This window comes from Microtus oregoni, unplaced genomic scaffold (assembly GCF_018167655.1).
Source record: "Microtus oregoni isolate MIOR12 unplaced genomic scaffold, Mior012 000004F_ref0000308, whole genome shotgun sequence".
Classification (NCBI taxonomy): domain Eukaryota; kingdom Metazoa; phylum Chordata; class Mammalia; order Rodentia; family Cricetidae; genus Microtus; species Microtus oregoni.
This window is the reverse complement of record NW_024543063.1, coordinates 43978765-43998372: the sequence shown is the minus strand read 5'-3', so window position 1 is coordinate 43998372 and position 19608 is coordinate 43978765.

Below are 19608 nucleotides of genomic sequence, written 5' to 3'. Positions count from 1 at the left end.
TTACCTTGGTTCAGTTCCCTGTAAATAAATAAATAAATAAATAAATAAAAATTAAAAAACACAGTGGAAAGTAACTGTAGATACCTAGCGTCAGAAAAAAGGGGGCAAGAACGACCAAGCAGAATTCCAGGAACACCCTGCTAATTTATGAAAAATATCACCAATTCAGAGGTTAAACATAACAAGACTTAGTCACTTCGCAGACACAGGCCCTGTTTGTTTGTTGGGACACAAGCTCAGTCCACCCCATCTAAGAGGCAGTGAACCGCACCCTAGCGGTGCTGAACATCCCTGGTTTGCCTGGTCTTTCCATATCTCAGCCATCCAGATCTGGTCCAGCCATCCTCTTCCCCATGCCGTGAGGCAGGCAGACGCCACCTTGGCTTTCCAGGGGAGAAACAGAGACATCAGGCAAAGGGAGATGTCTAATCCCTTCCATTTAGAAAGAACTTAACTTTAATTCCACCAAAAGGAGGAAGAAGAGTTGGAATATGGCCCAGCTGAGGACGTGTTGGCCACTGACAAGCATGAGGCCTTGATACTGGGTCCTCAGCAGCCACCTAAAACATCAAGAACCGCAACACTGGGGAGAAGAAATAAAATCACACAATTTATTGCTGTTTGATTTTTGTTTGGAGATGGTCTCACTATATAGCCCTAGCTGTCCTGGAACTGGCGATGTATACCAGGCTGGCCTCGAACTCACAGAGATCTTTCTGTCTCTGCCTCCTGAGTGCTGGGATCAAAGGCGTGTGCCACCATCCCCAGCACCTCTGGCTGGTTTTTAAAGTGTAAGATTCAGTGGTTTCTCTTTTTTTTTTTTGGGGGGGGGGGGGGGTTTCAAGACAGGGTTTCTCTGTAGCTTTGGTGCCCTCAGTGGTTTCTCTTTAGCACGCTCATAGTCTGGTGCAGCTGCCACCAGTGTCTAATTCCAGGACACTTTAGCTCCGGGAAGGGAACCCATGATGTGGAGCCCCCACGCTCTCCTTCCTCTTTACTGCTGGGAAAGACCAGTTGCCTTTGTATCCACAAGGGTTTGCCTGCTTCTAACAGCTCAGATACACAGTCCTGAAAGGTGTGGCGTTGCATGTATGGTGCTGCATGTGTGGCGTTGCACTGTAGTGCTGCATTGTGGCATTGCACATGTGGTGTTGCATGTGTGGCATTGCATTGTGGCATTGCACATGTGGTGTTGCATGTGCGGCATTGCACTGTAGTGTTGCATGTGTGGTGCTGCATGCGTGGCATTGCACTGTAGTGCTGCATTGTGGCATTGCACATGTGGCGTTGCACGTGTGGCATTGCATTGTGGCGTTGCATTGGGGCGTTGCATGTGTGCTGCTGCATGTGTGGCGTTGCATGTGTGGTGCTGCATCTGTGGTGCTGCATGTGTGGTGCTGCATGTGTATCGTTGCATGTGTATCGTTGCATGTGTGGTGCCTTCCAGCTAGCAAGTGTTTCCTACATTTGCTACATGGACAAGTCACAAGCATGCATTCCCCAGTTCCAGAGATCTGACACCCTCTTCTGACCTCCATGGGAACCAGACACACACATGGGGGAGGGAGGCACATTCATACATACAGGCCAAATACCCATAGACAAAAATCAAATCAATAAGTCTAAAGAGATTTTTTAAATTAATTTCATCACTCTTTTTTTAATGCCCTCTAACTTTAAAATTATTTCTACTAAAATTTGGAGTTGCTATGTGTTGTACATTTTATTCTTTTGAACAAAGCTATTTATGGCCTAGCTATTTTTAATTTTCATATGTTACATAAACATTTTCCTATTATCGCACAAAGAGATCAAGCTTATTCTTGTTTGTTTTTTTTTCTTTTGAGACAGGGTCTATGTAGCCCAAGCTAACCTTGACCTCCCAGTCCTCCCTCCTCAGCTTCTGGAATGCTAGGATCCCAGAATTGTACCACAACATCAGAAACCTCTCTTTCGATGGCTACACAGTACTTGTTTGTCCCATTCTGGCTGGACATGGGGAAACTTTCAGATTTTCTACTGCAAATAAAGCAAACAGAACATCCTGTACAACAGAGATTGGTAAATCTTATGCTTCCTGTTGTTTGTGGGATGGTTTTCTGGAAGCGGGACCGCGGTCCAGAGAGAGACTGACGGCAGGGAGAAGAGACCACAAGGATGGTCCGAGGCCCTGGTCCAGCTCCCCTCCTGTGCACACAGACCGTCAGCTTGTCCCACCCCGCTCCGTGGACAGTTCTCCCGGGGGGTGGAGCTAGTTCACCTTTGCAGAGGTTCTCAGTGCCTTCTTGTTTGGCCCTCACGGTGTTCACTTTTCTCCTTAGGAACTCAGATATGTATTTTATCCAATATTTCTAGATGTTTTCAGAAACTGGAGGTTTTCCAGAGTATCCTTCTCAGTATTGCCAGAAATGGTTGTCTCTCTCATTATTATTATTATTATTATTATTATTATTATTATTATTATTTAGAGCAGAGCTTCTCTATGCAGCCCTCGTTGGCCTGGAACTCGCCTTGCAGACCAGCCTGCCCTGGTCTGCTCGCCCCTACCTCCAAGTGCTGGGATTAAAGGCATGTACTACCACACCAGTCTCTCCTAACTAATTTTAAAAGTCGCTTTAACTTGTACTAAATATCTGTATATTCCTGAATCTTTTAGGATATGCTCTGATCTAGAATATTCTGTAGCAGAGTCTTAGTTTTTAAACAGTTCTGTTTTTGTTTTTGAACATCCCAAGTACCCTGAGCTGTCCTCCAACCCACCATGCCTTGTCTCTGCTTCCCTGGCACTGGGATGGCAGGTGTGAGCCACTACACCCTGATTTTACAATTCTTTAGGTATGTTGACAGTTTATTTTTGGAAAGGCTAATTACCATCCCACCCAGTGCTTTCAAACACTTTGGGAATTGTTTCCTAAAATAAACTTTATCAAACTGATCGACAGGAATGACAGACACTATTAAAGCAGTCACTTTTGTCCCTGCCTTTTAATCGAGGGTGGCCGTTGTTCCCGTTTCTCGCGCCCCCTGCCCCCCCTCCGCCCCCCCCCCCCCCCCGTGTTTGATGAAGCATCTGGGTGCATCCCTTGCCTGACTCTGTAGAAAATGACTCTATTTTTTTCTTAGGTGAGACCTTGGCTCAGGATGTGGTTGCAAAGCTCCAGAGCAGCTGCCTTCAGGCCAGGCTGGCGTGGCTTCAGGTTTACAGATCAAAGAGCAACAGGCAGCTCAGGGTTTGGCCAATGGTCCTGCAAATATGGGCACTGACGCAGAAACTGCAGGACACAGGGGCCTGCGAGGGGGCCGGGGCAGCTGCATCAGCAGGTCAATGCCATGGACACACCTTCATCTGGGCTCCGGAGCCAACATCAGGACTGAGGTCAGAGGGAAGCAGGCAACGCAAACAAGTTCTGGTACTACCTGCCTTTGGGAGCTAATGTTTTCCTGCTTTCCCTCCATAGAAAGCAGACTGGGGTGAGAGGACCCAGAGTTGTATAGGGAGTTTCCTTGACACCGGAAAAACTTGACTGTGAGTCAAGAGACACAGTGAAGACCTTCCATTGGGGCGGGGGGGGGGGGGGGTGTTACAGCCTGGGGCTTCTCAAAACTAAACAAATAAACGAATTGATAAGTAAATAAAATTGATATTAAAATAAAAACCAAGCAACTTCCAGCGATCTTTTCTAAGTGTAAATCAACACTTTTACCACAAGAAATGGGTTAATTGTTCGGTTTGGGTTTTGGGTGGTGTTGTTTACCTTTGGGGTGGTTTTGTTTTGTTTTTGAGACAGTTTTGTGTATTCCAGGTTAGCCTCAAACTCACTACGTCACCTATGGTGACCATGAACTCTTCATCATTCTGCCTGGACCTCCCAAGTGCTGGATTTACACCACCAGACCTGTCTTGCAAAAACATTTTTTCAAGAATTCTACCATCAGGGGACTGGAGAGATGGTTCTGCAGTTGAGAGCATTTAACGCTCTTGCCAAGGACTGGGGTTTGGTTTTCAGCTCCTCTGTGGGTGGCTCACAACCAATGGTAACCTCAGTTTCAGGGAATCTCACACCCTCCAATAGTATGTGGTACACTTTCGTACATGCAGGCAAAACACTCATACACATAAAATAATAAACCCTTAATCCGTTCATAATTCTACCACCTAGGGATAACCGCTATCGATCATTTTGGGCCATAACTAACATTTCAAAATGTGTCTGTTGTTCTAAGTATCCTTACTCTCTCAGGTTGGTATTCAGTGGTCTCATGAACTTCCTGCTAACCTGTTTTCAGTTGTCACCTATGACCTCAGGCCTTCATCTCCTAACCCTGTGCCCACACCTCTCCTTCCTCTGCCAGTGCAGACTGAACAGCGGTTCTGAACAAAGACTGGGCAGTTCACACCAGTCTGCCTTCCCCTCAGTCAAGGCTGAACCCCAGAGCCCATCAGCACGAGGTGGCATTCAAGCCTCAGAACCTGGCTTCAGCTCTTACCACCCAAATTAAAATCTACCCCTCCACAGGGGGCTAAGTGAGCTGAGATACAACCTCTCTTCTCCCTGCGGAAGGCAGAATAGCAGACTGCAGAGCAAGAGATAACCTGGGAGATCCTAAAGAAAACAGTGAGCTGGAGAGTTGTCTCAGTGGTTAACAACACAAGCAGATTTTCCTAAGGACCAGGATTCAATTCACAGCACTCCCGTGGTGACTCACAACTCTAGCTGGGGAAGGATCTGATGCCCTCTTCTGGCCTTCTTGATCACTGCACATGTGAAGCTCACAGATGTAGATACAAACAAAACACATACAAAAACAATTTTTAAAGAAAGAAAATAACCAACTAAGCCTGCAGCCCACGCAGGAAGCATCCACTGGCCTTCTTCATCTCCTCGCTAGCTGTGTCTTTCCACCAGGAGTCATTCCCACGATCACTTGGGTATCAGCTACATAGGAGCATATGTGTTTTAACTTCTTTGGTGGGTAGAGTATAATCTCAATTCCTCATGTCTTGCATGGTACCTTGGATAAGCCACGGTCAGAACATGCTCACCAGTGGGCAATAAATAACTCATAAAAAAGAGGGGAAGTAATGACGGGAGAAGTGGCCAGCAATTTATCTGTTGTTTTGTTCGTGGTTTGAAGGAATGGTGTGTTTTTGAAGGACCACTTGGTCTTTAAAGTCTGTGGCTGTTCTCTCTACTTCAGAATTCTAAAGGTTAAAAAAACGAGAGAAATCTTGGTCTGTTTGTTGACTGAGGTGCCTCCTGGGTGCTCGCTCGCAGAGTTTAGCAAATAACACCACCCTGTTTGCTTTGTGTTTTGCATAACCATGGCAGCCATGCCTCTTGCCTCAGCCCATTTGTCTCCAGGTTGAACTCAGTGTTCCTTTAATGGTGGCTGCATCTGCAATCCAGTCCCCATGCTTAGCGTTCATCAGGAAATAAATCCACCACGACGGGGTTGACAAATGAGGGTCACAGGAGTAACTCTGAGTGTTCTGAATACTTGTCAGCCCATCCACCAGACTCCTCTTGGGACCCTGAGCCTCCATATGAGAAACCCAGTGTGCACTCAGGGCAGGGAAGCTCATCGATGCCTTCTCCAACCTCCACCAGTTTCCTCCTGCATCAGACAGAACAAATACAGAGACCCCCAGCCAGACAATATGCAGAGAGTGAGGAACCTTGTAAAACTCAGTCCTAAATGGCAGAGCTCCATCAAACCCCTCCCCTCAGGGTTCAGGGAACCCTGCAGAAGAGAAGGCAGAAAGAGTGTAAGATCCAGAGATGATGGCGGACACCTAGGAAACAAGACCATCTAAATCAACAGGGTTGATGCACACGTGAAACCACAGAGACTGAGGTAGCATGCTCAAGGCTTGCACAAATGGGTACCAGCTGGGGCCTGGAGCGGAAAGGAGAGTCTGTTAACCTAGAAGCCATCTCCAACCGATGACCACTAGAAAATAAAAAAGTAGCCGGGCGGTGGTGGCGCACACCTTTAATCCCAGCACTCAGGAGGCAGAGGCAGGGGGATCTCTGTGAGTTCTAGGCTAGCCTGGTCTACAGAGCGAGTGCCAGACAGATTGCAAAGCTACACAGAGAAACTCTGTCTCAGAAAAAAAAAAACATTAATTTTCTCCAAGGGAGTGTCACAGGGGAAACAAAACTTCTCTTGAGGGTAGGCTGCAGGGCCAGCACTAGACGGCCACAGAACGTGAACTTGTGCTATCACTGGAGGCCCCTTGCCTCACAGTGTCAGGTCATGGCTGGGTTTTTTTTTTTCTATTTTATTCCATATTGTTTATTTTATTTTGCTTATATTTTCTCTCCTTTTATCCTACAGGTTCTTTGCATATATATTCTGACTTCCTGTTCAGTGTTTTTGTGGATTCTTAAGTGTGTAAGTGAGTAGGTCTCTAGGCTGTATAGGTCTCTTGTGGTTTTTCTTGTGTTCTTTTCTTTCTGTTTGCTTATTTTTGTCCTATTCCAGTGTATTAGATTTTGTTTTCTCTTATTATTTTATTATGATTTTCGTAGGAACCTGTTTGCTTTCTAATTAAGGCAGAATCTTAGTTATCTGGATGGTAGAGGAGGTGGGGAGTAACTGAGAAGAGCAGAGGGAGGGGAAACCATATCAGAATATATTATGTGAGAAAAAAAGCTATTTTTGATAAAAGGGAAAAAAGATCCAATAGGATGAAAAATTATAAAAAGCAAACATAGAATTGCTGGTTTGCTGAACAGGTAAAGAAGCAATCTTGGATGGCTAGCCCATCAGAGCCTATTGTTGATGCTGGACCAAGATGGCTGTGATAGCTGAGAACCCCCAAATGAGGTCCCTTCCCTGTAATAAATGAGGTCACCACTCAGAAGCACAAGCGAGCACAGACAGATCCTGCTACAACACATTCACATGTGGCTGTCTCTTTCATAAACCGTCTTCAAATCCCCTAGACTACCTGTACCATCTGTTTCCTGCTGGAAGTCCACAGACCACAACCTGAAGCAGTGAGAGCCAGCCTCTCACCTCATACTGCCAGCACAGACCACAGCATCCTTGAGTAGTAGGGACTAGCACATTAGACCACAACATCCTTGAGTAGCAGGGACTAGCACATTAGACCACAGCATCCTTGAATAACAGAGACTAGCACATTAGACCACAGCATCCTTGAGTAGCAGGGACTAGTTCATTTGACCACAGCATCCTTGAGTAGCAGGGACTAGCTCATTTGACCACAGCATCCTTGAGTAGCAGGGACTAGCACATTAGACCACAACATCCTTGAGTAGCAGGGACTAGCACATTAGACCACAGCATCCTTGAATAACAGAGACTAGCACATTAGACCACAGGATCCTTGAATAACAGAGACTAGCACATTAGACCACAGCATCCTTGAGTAGCAGGGACTAGCACATTAGACCACAACGTCCTTGAGTAGCAGGGACTAGCACATTAGACCACAGCATCCTTGAGTAGCAGGGACTAGTTCATTTGACCACAGCATCCTTGAGTAGCAAGGACTACTAGTACAACCCTAGAAGGCCATAAGGTGGAAGCCATGTTCATCTCTGGGACTCTTTCCACCCTGTCTTAAATAAAGGATCCCAGATAACTCATGACCTGAATTCAATCTCTGAGACCCATGTGTAACTCTCCCTCTCTCTCTCTCTCTCTCTCTCTCTCTCTCTCTCTCTCTCTCCCTTCTCTCTTCTCTTTCTTTCCCTCTCTTCCACACCTCTTGCACGAACATGGGGTTGGAGGTAGTTGGTTGGGTGTAGGGAATTTATTTTCAAATGAAGATAGAGCAGGAGAGGCCATTATGCTCCAGACTGGATTATTTATGCTCTCAAAACAAAAACAAAAACAAAAAAAAAAATCTTTTTTTTTTCAAGGCTAAGCAAAAGGGTTTTGGTGGCTTCCTCAAAAGTACTGAAAATGGTCAGCTCTTACATTTTATTCTTTGTGCTTTTTGGAAAAAAATCATGTATGTTGACATCCAAAGCAGAGCCTGGATCCGTTTGTAAAGATTTAAAATCTATAAATAAGAGACAGAAGTGTAGAACTAAATACAGCATATGTGCAAAGGAAAAGTACAATAGTCTCCTCCTAGCAAGTATTCTAAACACTTAAAGGAGATGATGCCGTTAAACACTAATGGCATGAGAGCCTGGAGAGACGGCTCAGTGGCTAAGAGCTCAGGCTGCTCTTCCAGAAGACCTGGGTTCAGTTCCCAGCACCCACATGGCAGCTCACAACTTCCTAGTGTATCTCATGTCCTCTTCTGACCTCCACAGGCACCTCATGTACTCAGTACCCAGCCATGCATGCAGACAGAAGTCCATGCATGAGATAAAAATAAATAAAATCTTTTAAAAAGTGCTTTAGGAAATATAAAACTCAGCTCTCTCTTGCAGAAGTTTTGGGGATCCCTGGCCCCAGGAGTCTTGTCTTTAGCTTTGTACTCACAACTATATTCCCCCAATCTCCTGCCCAGGGAGGACTCTGAACTAAAGGCATGACTCTTCTCCATGGAAGAGCATCTGGTGGTGCCACAGCAAACTTGAGCATCCCCAGCCCTGTCACTTAGTGTCACTTAGACAAGCAGGCACTGACCCTGACTTCTCACCGCAGAAAGCCCCAGGTCAGTCTCTATGATCTGCAAGTCCTGAAGCCCTACCCTTGGCCAAGAAGCCTAGGACATTTCAAGGTTTTGCTGCTACCCTCCCCCAATGAAGCCTCGGGGTCACTCATTCCTTACCCTGTCTGGTAAAAAAATGCCAGAAGTTATGCAAGCCAGCAATCTTTATCCAGACTCACTGCAGAGACCTGCAGACGGGAGAGGACAGTAGATGCAGCGAATTACCCAAGTCTGGGGTATCAAATTCCCTCCCACAGGACTGTGAATCAAACAAAGTCAGAGAGAAGGTCCTGGGGTCTTGCTATCCAAGAGATAAATTGAAGATATTAGTTTCTCCCAGAGGAAAGTCTGTCTCCAAGCCAGACTAAGTGAGTTCCTAGTGTCTGCTTATCACCTACAGATGCCTTCCAGCACGAGGGTAGGAAAATGAGACTATATATAACCAAGACTCTGTCTAGCATCAAGACTAAGAGGCTACCGACACATTCATTAACTTGGTTGTTGTTGTTGTTTTGGTTTTGTACAAAAGAAAATATACTGGTCAGTGTGGAATGAATGTTAATTATGAGGAATTATTTTTTTTTTCAGACAAGGTCCTGGCTGACCTGGCTTGGAACATACTATGTAGCCAGATGACTTTAAACTTCTGATTCTCCTGCCTTCACATCCTGGGTGCTACCAGACCCAGTTTTACGCAGTGCTGGGGGATTAAACCCAGGGAATAGTATATGCTAGGTAAGCATTCTACCAACCAAGTGATGCACACTCCCAGCCCTGAGAAGTTTCTTTAATTGAGACAGGGTCTTGTAGCAAGCCTAGGCTAGCCTTGAACCTGCAATCCTTCTGCCTCAGCCTCCTGAATACTAGGGTTACAAGTGTGAGCCAGGGCACCTGGTTTCTGAGAGACTAACACCTGGGGAGATGGTTGTGGTAAAATCAGTAAAATACAGTACGCATTTTATATAGTCAACTTATTTATTTACCCCCATTAGAATATTAATTACATGAGAGCAGAATATTTATTTACCATTGTTTCACAATGTAGCCTTGGTTCCAGCACATAGCAGATGCTCAAATATATGGTTAGAAGAAAAGTAACTGATATTATGTAACATAGTAAATCTTCGTTGAATTCCTGGGTTGGGCACTGTTCAAAGAGCTTGTATTAACTATATTGAATACTTTACAAGAGAGAGAGAAGGAGGAAGGGAGGGGAGGAGGGAAGGAGGGAAGGAAGGAAGGAATGAAGGAAGGAAGGAAGGACGGAAGGAAGGAGAGATTGTAAATACACGGGGGAAGGAACCTTCATATGTTGGGTGGGAATATAAATTAATATAGTCACATGGAAATCAGTATAGATTCTAAAAATAGAACCATCCTGTCACCTAGCTCCCAGCTGTACCACTCCCAGGTATGTCCTGGGAGGAATTGGTTGGCATATGGCAGATATACCTGCACATCTGTGTTTGTTGTGTTCACAGTACCCAAACTATGCTACCTACGCGATCGCGAGCAGCTCAAGGGACAAAGCCGATATGATGCCCATCTACTGCGGAGTTCTAGTCAGCCAGGAAGCATGGGATGGCGCCATGTTCAGGAAAGCAGACGGAACATTGTGTTAAGTAGAATGAGCTGGGCTAGGAAGACAAGTATCACGTGTTTCCCCCTCAAATGCAGAATCCAGATTAAATAAATGAACAAGGCATGAAAGCGGAAGAAGAGCTGTTTGGGAAGAGGAATGAGAAAATGGGACCACAACACCAGAGATTGCAATGGGTTAAGAATGTTATCGAGGGACATTATAGGGGGCTGGGGATGTGGCTCAGCGGTAGAGAACTTGCTTAGGGTACTCAAGGCTCTGGGTTTAATACACAGTACTGTAAGTATACATTCTTGTTGTAAATGTTCATGAAAATTTCATAATGGAAACCTATTTTCTGAAAAATTAATATGCACTATTTTTTTAAGGAAAGAAAATCTCAGCTCTGAGGAAACTGAGGCTGAATGAATATATTTGAGGCCAGCATAGAGCTGCATGCATAACATGACTGTCTCCAAAAAAAAAAAAAAAAAAACCCTCAAAGGCACTCTCCTTTAATCCCAGCACTCAAGAGGTAGAATCAGATGATCTTTGTTCATTTGAGGCCAACATGCTCTACAAAGAAAGTTCTAGGCCAGCCAAGGCTGCATAGACATACCCTGTTTCAAGTAAACTAAAATAAAATGGAAGGAGCCTCCCTTCTCCAGTTGGCTCTATTGTGTTGACATCAACTGAGCATCTCCCTGAATGCCACTCTGCTGGATGCTGGGAAGGGATCAACAAGGCAGGTGCTCCCCATGGACAGGTGAGAGGCCGAGGCCGGATCAAAGGTCACCTAGTACAGAGGTCTTTAGGAAGTTCCAGGTGTGCCTGGGGGTGGGGGTGGGAACCAGAGGAGGCTTCATCCACTTCTAAGCTGAAACAAGACGGATGAATCTCAATTTGCCAAGTGGACAAACACAGGAAAAGGCTGGACATGCAGCCCAGCAGACCTCCTGCCCTCCAGACCTGCTGCTGGCTTCATGCATTCCCCTAGATTTCCAAAAGAGTGTTCAGTTCCCAACAAAAGGTTGGCTCTGCCTCCCTGCCTCTGCCAGAGTAAATATTGAGAAATGTCCGGCTCAGTGACTTCATTATTGCGCTCGATTGCATGTCTCATAGCAATGAATCCACTCCCCTCACCCGCCCTACCTTGCCCCCTGCAAATGAGCATCAGGTGGCTGAGGCAAGACCTAAGCCCTAGGGAGTGAGAAGGGAAAAAATTGGGGGACTCTCTGGGACACAGTTCCCTGTGCAGAGGACACAGAGATGATGACAGAACTGCCTGATGTCAGAGCAGACATCAGTAACTCCAAGGGATAGGTATACCAGTTCTCCTGGGGGCACCCCATCTTCTTTTCTTTGAAAAGGCACTTAAGTAACAGTTATAGGAACACGTGCACATACACAAACCAGTGCATTCTCGAGAAATTTTATATGTGACTGATTTTATTTTTAAAAGTTACTGAATATTGTTGCTTTGTGGCCTCAACTGCCACTCACATGTTAGTGAGTCCCGACATGAAAATTATTAACTGTAAAGCTTAGGGGGTCTTGCAAATATTTGCTCATAACTTATGGTTTTGCCAAAGAGCATGCCGAGAGAGTGAAAATCTGTTTCGCTTCACGTTTGTGCATTGCTGAGGGCAGGGATCACCTTTATTTAACTCGTTTCTATGATCTTAAAGAGTGCCATGTACAACGGGTTGTTAATAAATTCTGTTGACTCAAGAGGTAGATATTTATCTCCCAGAAAAGATTAAAATGCAAGTTCATCACTCATCTTTTTTTAAAAAATCCAAAAACAAATATATAATAATGTTGCAATGTTGACTTACAAGTATCAAATAAGCCAACCAAAATATACAGGCTGATTTTAGACAAGCTCACATATTTTGCCTCATTGGCATTGAATGGCAACTCTTAACCTAGAAAAAGGATTCGAATCTGATGTAGAAGAAATTTCTAGCACAAGACTGGAGGGATAAGCTCAGTCAGTAAAATACTTGAATTGCAAGCATGAGAACCTGAGGTCAACCTCAGAGCACAGATTTAAAAAGACAAAGACAAAAAATATATATACTGGACTTGGTAGTGTGGGAAATGGGGGCAATAAACCAGTACTGGGTGGGGGCAAAAACAGACAAATATCTGGGATCCACTGCCAGCCCACTGGCCACTTCCAGGCAAGAGAGACTATACCCATGACGACAACAACAGTAGATGGCCCAGCAATGCCATCTGAAGTTGTCCTCTGGCCTTCAGAATGTGTGCGAGCACACATATGAACATGCACACACACACACACACACAGAGAGAGAGAGAGAGAGAGAGAGAGAGAGAGAGAGAGAGAGAACTCCAACATGGCTGTAGTACTTCCGCCTCCTCCTGTTGTCCTCACTGTGTGTTTGCCTTATCTTTAGCACACCTGCGTTCAACTTGTGTCTCTGAGAAATAAACGTTAATTGCATTAGGCCAATTTAATTTTTAAAAATGTATCATTTTTCTTTCGCCTCCTGTGTAAAACATGGGAGACTCCTGATACAAAGTTGACATAAGAGGAAATGGTATTTGATTCTAACAACCTCAAACTTAAAATACTTTAAGTATGTTAAATCACATAACTTTTACAACTACCCTATGAGATCAGTTCTATCACTGTGCTCACTTTCAGTGAAGAAAGACTTTTCATCAGAGGATCCATCCAGAATGGTTAGATAACCTCAAACCATATCGGTCACATATGGGATACTGGATCTCAAGCTGGTAGTGATACTTTGAGAGGTTCTGGAAATGTCAAGAGGTTGGAGGAAGGTGTGTAAAGTTTCCTAATTCTCTCCTCCTCTTTATTTCCCCCATCATGAGGTAAGGAACTTTTGTCACAACATCCTTGCTTGTATAACATTCAGTTCAAGTACATGGGGACCAGGTAACCATGGACTAACCCTCCAAAAACGTAAGCAAAAGAAGCTCTTCCTCTAAGTTCTTCTCTCAGGTACTCTGGTCACATCTACTCCAAAGTAACAAATATTTATCACATGATAAGGGCCTGGGTCCCTGAATCACTGCTTGGAGGAAAGTCTCCCAGGGCAGTCCTGACTGTGACTTAGAAACATCCATTAATTCCATTAATTCACTGACACTGGAGACTGTTACTTTAGCTAATGCTAATAGGCTTAAAAAATAGGATTATGTTAGCAAAGTAACTTCACATTTTAACATCTATCTGCTCTTTGAGAGTTTCTATTGCTATGAAGAGACACCATGGCCACAGCAACTCTTATAAAGGAAAACATTTCAGTGAAGCTAGCTTACAGTTCAGAGGTTCAGTCCACTATCATCATGGCAATGGTGGCATGCAGGTGCTGGAGAAGAAGCTGAGAGTTCTATGTCTTGATCCACAGGCAATAGGAAGTGAACTGTGTCACAGGGCTTAGCTTGAGCATAGGAGACCTCAAAGGCCACCCCACAGTGACATACTTCCTCCAACAAGGCCACACCTACTCCAACAAAGCCACACCTTTTAATAGAGCCATTCACTTTGAGGGCCATTTTCTTTCAAACCACCACAGTGACCATATTGAGGACAGTCCATAGTCAATTCATGATACTGTGGCTCCTCCATTTATCAATAAGCATTCTCGAAGATGTTCTGATCGGGGAAGTGAAGACAGAGAAAGCAGACAGAAAGTGTAGAGAAAGCAAAACCATTTGTTTTTATGTGACATGGTCTCATTATATTCCCCAGGTTGGCTTTGAATGTTTGCGTTCCCTGGTAGGTGGGACTACAAGCACATACTACTATACCCAACTAGCAATTTTTACTTGTAAGGCAAAACTGCTAGCAAAAATTTCTTAATCACTAGGTATGTTAGTACCTGCCTGTAACTACTAGGGCAGAAGTATCATGAGTTCAAAGCCATGGGCTATGTGGTGAGACCCTTCCAAAACAAATGTGGAGAGAAAGAGAGACAGATAGAGAAGAACAGAGACACAGAGACAGAGACTGAGCCTTTCTCTAAGGTCTTTACTTTCATCTTTTTATTTTTTATTACTTTTTTTTTTTTGGTTTTTCGAGACAGGGTTTCTCTGTGGCTTTGGAGCCTGTCCTGGAACTAGCTCTGTAGACCAGGCTGGTCTTGAACTCACAGAGATCCGCCTGCCTCTGCCTCCCGAGTGCTGGGATTAAAGGTGTGCACCACCATCGCCCGGCTTTACTTTCATCTTGGAAGACTAGTTTTGCTAGGTATAGAATTCATGCTCCCATTTGACTTTTTTTTTCCATTTAATATCTCCAATATGGCGATACTAATAATAATAAGTCCAGTTTCTTGTGACTTCCATTGTTCCAAACAAGAAGTCTGTTGTTGGTCTTATTGTTCCTTTCACTTGATATTCCTCTGGGACTTCTAAGATTTTTTTTTCATTATTTTTCACCTTCACCAGCCTGACCACATGTGTCTAGGTGTTTGTCTTAACTTGACATTTGATTGTATAGATTAATGTTGCTCATCAGATGTGAGACTGATTCGACCACTCTTTTGTCAAAAAAAAATCCCTACTTCTTTCTTTGTCTCCTTTCCTATGACTCTTCTGAATGTACCAAAATTTCATATTTAACCAGGGACTAATAACTAGCTGCTTTGGTACATGGGGTCCAAGACCACCAGTTGCACATGAGCTCCTTAAGGCTCACTATGATTATCTGTCTCATTCCCTGACTTTCCTCTCAAATTCTGTTGATCTGTTTTCCACTCTGGCCCTCAGGGCAACTGACAAGGGCCTCTTCATGTTTATGGTTAAAATCACTACCGTTTTTTCTCACATTCCTGTGCTGCTATAAATCACATGCCCCTCCAGCAGGGAAGCCAATGATTTCCTAGTTCGGCCCACTCTGATGAAGTTATCAACCAAGAATGAAGAGATGAGAAGAGCTTCGTTACGACCACCATGAACTCCCCCTGCTCTCTCCTGAGGTTAAGTCGTTTTCTTTTTCTAGGAGTAACATAACAGAGCACCCAAAACTAGACAGTTTAACAATAGAAATTCATCTTCTCCCATCCCTGGTGAGATGACCAAAGTCAAGGTGCTAGCCTTAGTTCCTTCTGAGGACAAGAAGAAGGACCTGTTCTGTGCCTCCACTAACTCCTGCTGTTGGTATCTTTGGTGTTCCTTGGTATGTACCCATATCATTTTGACCTCTGCCTTTATCTCACCATGGAGTTCTCTCTGTGTACATGTTTGGGTTCAAAGTTCCTCCTTTTCGTAAGAACACCAGTCCTAAAGAGGTGGGTTAGATCAGTGACCTCTGTGCTTCAGTAGGATCTCATCTCAACTAGTTCTGATCTATTTCCAAATAAAGTTTCATTCTGAGGCACAGGGAACTGAGACCCAGGGTGTGAATTTGAGAAGACGCAATTCAGCTCTTACTTGGGAGCAAACAGCAGTGTTAGTTTGATAGGATGTGGAGAAACCACGGAGAACTCCTCCAGTTCCAGGCTCTGTTGACCTCGAGCAAACTGGCTCTGTTTCCTTATCCACATAACAGGGGAGATCTGCAAAAAATCATCAGAGCAACTCACCTAATTTTAAAGTACCACTTCTGGGACAAAGACTTAAGGCACAAGCTCTAAATTCTTGGCTTTAAAAATATTTCAAGATTCTTGTCTTAAAAAAAAAAAAAATCTCAGACTGACAAGATGGCCCAGCGGGCAAAGACACTGACACCAACTCTGACAATCTGTTTAATCCTTGAGAATCACATGATGGAAAGAAAGAACTGACAACTACAAGTTGTCCTTTGACCTCCACAGCTGTGCTACAAAATGCACATGTGCACAAAGATAAACAGATAGATTGATAGATGATAGATAGATAGATAGATGATAGAAAGATAAACAGACGGATGGATAGATAGATAGATAGATAGATGATATATAGATAGATGATAGAAAGATAGACAGATAGATGGATGGATAGATGATAGATAGATGATAGAAAGATAGACAGATGGATGGATAGATAGATGATAGATAGATAGATAGATAGATAGATAGATAGATAGATACTTTTTTAAAATCTCAGGAAAGGACCCTGCTGGTTTGGTGTCTTTTTTAAAGTGTCCACCAATGACTCCCATCTAGAAAACTGGTCTCCTGTGTGGAGGTGTTGAGGGGGTAGGTCCTGGAAGATGGGGGACTAGTGGGAGGCTGTAAAGTCACCACGCTCAGAGAGTCCTCACAGGAGGACATGAGGCCTCCCCACCCCTTCCATGGGTGTCATTTCCCTTTCTGCTTCTCCACCATGTGTTGTCGCTGGGTAGGAAAGGGCTCACCAGAGCTAGCACCCTGCTTGCTACACTCTGGAGCCACTGGATTGTGCGCCAAATAATTTTTTTAAAATAGTGCCTGTTTTAAGGGTCTGGTTCGGCTGACTGAGACAAGCCTTTGCTAGGACCGACGTCTACAGAGTTTCTGTACAGATGCGAGAAGCAGGGTTCCTAGAGCTGACTCGCTAGCTGGTCCATCCTTGTGCCTGTGTCATGGTGACTCTGCCGTGGGCATGGGAGTTTCGAAAGCCACTGCATTTGCATGTTTGTTTGGTGCTCTGTTGCCTTCTCAGTCAGCTGGGGGAACTGCCAAGCATAGATTTACTTTTAAAAATTAATTTGGTTTTGCAAAGTTCACCATAGCCTGAAATAAGACAGCCCTCTCTGAGGCTGATGTAAGTAGAGCAGGTGTCCGCTGGGCACTGAAAGAACTTGATGTGAGAACACATGAAAATCACCCAAAGGGCTCTTTTGGGGGAATTAGAAACCATTACTTTTGACTTTTCACCCTGCGTCAGCTGAAAGCCCTTTCATAACAGCAAGTGTATAGATTAGAAATCAAAGTTACCGAGAAAATGTTTGCTATTATTTAGAATAAGATGATGAGTGGCCTTAGTGACTTTAATTTCTTCTCTAGTTTTCTCCATTTTCAGAAATTTTTATGGTAGGTCTATTGGTAATCTAAAATAATGATGAAATATTGATTTGTGTGTGTATACTCAAATGTACTCGCGTGTATGAATGCCAGGCTAGAAGCAACGCTGGGTGTCTTCCTCAGTCTCTCTCTCTCTCTCTGCCTGTGTCATGGGTTCCCTTACTGACGCTGGAACTCACCAATGTTGCTGGCCAGAAAGGCCCAGGGATCCCCTTGTCTCTTCCTCCCCGGTGCCAGTTCTACGGGCCTGTGCCACCATCCCAGGCTTTTTTCCATGGGTTGTGGGGGATAGAATTGGGGTCTTCCTGCTTGCCAGGCAAGCATTTTACCAACTGAGCCATTTCCATAGCCCGTAATATTAATTTTAAGGCAAACAAGGGTTGGAGAGGTGACTCAGAGGGAAAAGCCCTTGTTGACAAGACTGAAGGTCTCAGTTTGACCTCGGGACCCACATGGCAGAGAGTAAGGAGTCCTTCAAGTTGACCTCTGAACTCCACAGGCATGCCATGGCACACATGTCCATACATATGCATACATGCACAACAAATATGTCTAATTTTAAAATTAAGGTGAATAAAAGACAAATGCATCTTGTGGCTCAATACGTCTGTATGAATTGTTCACGTGGGCTGACCACACAACAGGGATTCCTGCGGAGATTCTACCGCAGGGACTGACGTTATTAGATTGTTTTTCATCCACGTCGACTTTGAGCAGCTTTTTATTGCTTATTACATGTTTATTTATTTATTGTATGTGCATGCGCATGTGGAAGTCATCCCACAACTCTCATGAGTCGACTCTCTACTTCCACCATGTGGGGGGTCCCAGGAATTAAACCCGGGTCATCAGGCTTGACAGTAAGGGACTTTACACTCCGAACCATCTCCCTGGCCCTGAGCAGTTTTTCTCTACTCAGGTGTGGGGTGTCAGGGTATTGGCTATAGTCTGCTAGAGGAGACCTGCGCCTCCAAGGAAACAAAACCTCCTCATCTGACCAAGCCTATGGGTTTTGCTTAAACATCACTCCTGGGACCCTGTGGAAGCTAAGCCGGGAATCATTCCTGGTCTAGGGAGGGCTCCCGATGGAGCTGGGGCGGGGCGTGGGGTAGAGGACTGACAGCAGCGGAGAGAAGCCGCACTGGCCCAGTCAGTTAATTCAGACACCATTTCCTGACAGGGACTGGATCCCTCTGAGTCACCCAGCAGTCACCCGGGGTATTTGCTGTGAAGAACACCTGGAGGAATGTCAAGCTCAGAACACAAACACTTACACGGGATATTGGCCAGTCATTTTGTATGTGAGTGCGCATGTGTGCACACGTGTGTGTCACAGCACATGTGCCGAGGTCAGACTCCGGATTGTTAAGAGTTGGTTCTCGCCTTCCACATTATGGGGTCTCAAGGATTGAACTCGTCGTATCCTCAGGCTTGGCAGCAAAAGCTTTTACCTGTGGAGACATCTCACAGACTCTAATTTACCTCATCCTAACTATTTATTATCATACTTAGCAGAGAAGGTTGCTTATCTTTCCTAATAGCATCGGCAACTGAATTCTGAGTATCTTTACTCTGGGCTCTGAGGAGGGAAGGAAATGGCAAAGGGTCTTTACCTTGCTTAGACCTGCGCGACATCTAGTGGTATGGAGATGGAATTGCAACCTTTTCCCTTTAATGTCCCTGGCCTGGTTCAAGCTGAGCCCTGCGAATGGTGTTTGACTCAGTGTCAGGTTGTTCCTCAACAGTCCATACAGCTGCTCACTCACCCACTCCTTACTCAGCAGCCCTCAAGCCCACATCCTCCCCAATGCCAGAGTTTGGGTTAGGGCTTGCTATCCCTCCAGAATATTCTGGAATTTTTTTCTATAACAAGATAAGGCACTTCCCTCCTTAAAAGTCATCTCTGGGGCCAGTGAGACTGCTCAGTGGGTAAAGGCACTTGCTGGACAAGCCCGATGACCTGAGTTTGGTCCCCAGAGCACACTGTGGAAAGAGAGACCCGACACCCGAAAACGGTTCTCTGACCTCCACACAAGCACTATGTTGCGTGTGTACCCTCATACATGACACACATAATAACAGCGATAAGAATTAATAAATCTAAAAAATTTTAAAGCCATCTCCAGAGGTTGGCTCTACATAGCCTCTAGCTGCAAACCTGACTCGAAGCCCATATGCAAATGTTTGTTGATAAGTGGCATGTGTGTACCACTACACGGGAAGATGTTTTACACCAGAAATTGGAGTCAGGAAACAACGAACAACATTCACAGATTGAGTAAAAGTGCTCCTTTCCCCTGCGCTACAGTGGAGGCTGTGCTGCTGTTTGGCACCATCACCAATGCCTGGCCCTAAGAGGCTTCTTAGGATCTGGCCCCTGGCCATCAAATTGCCAGTCTCCTCTC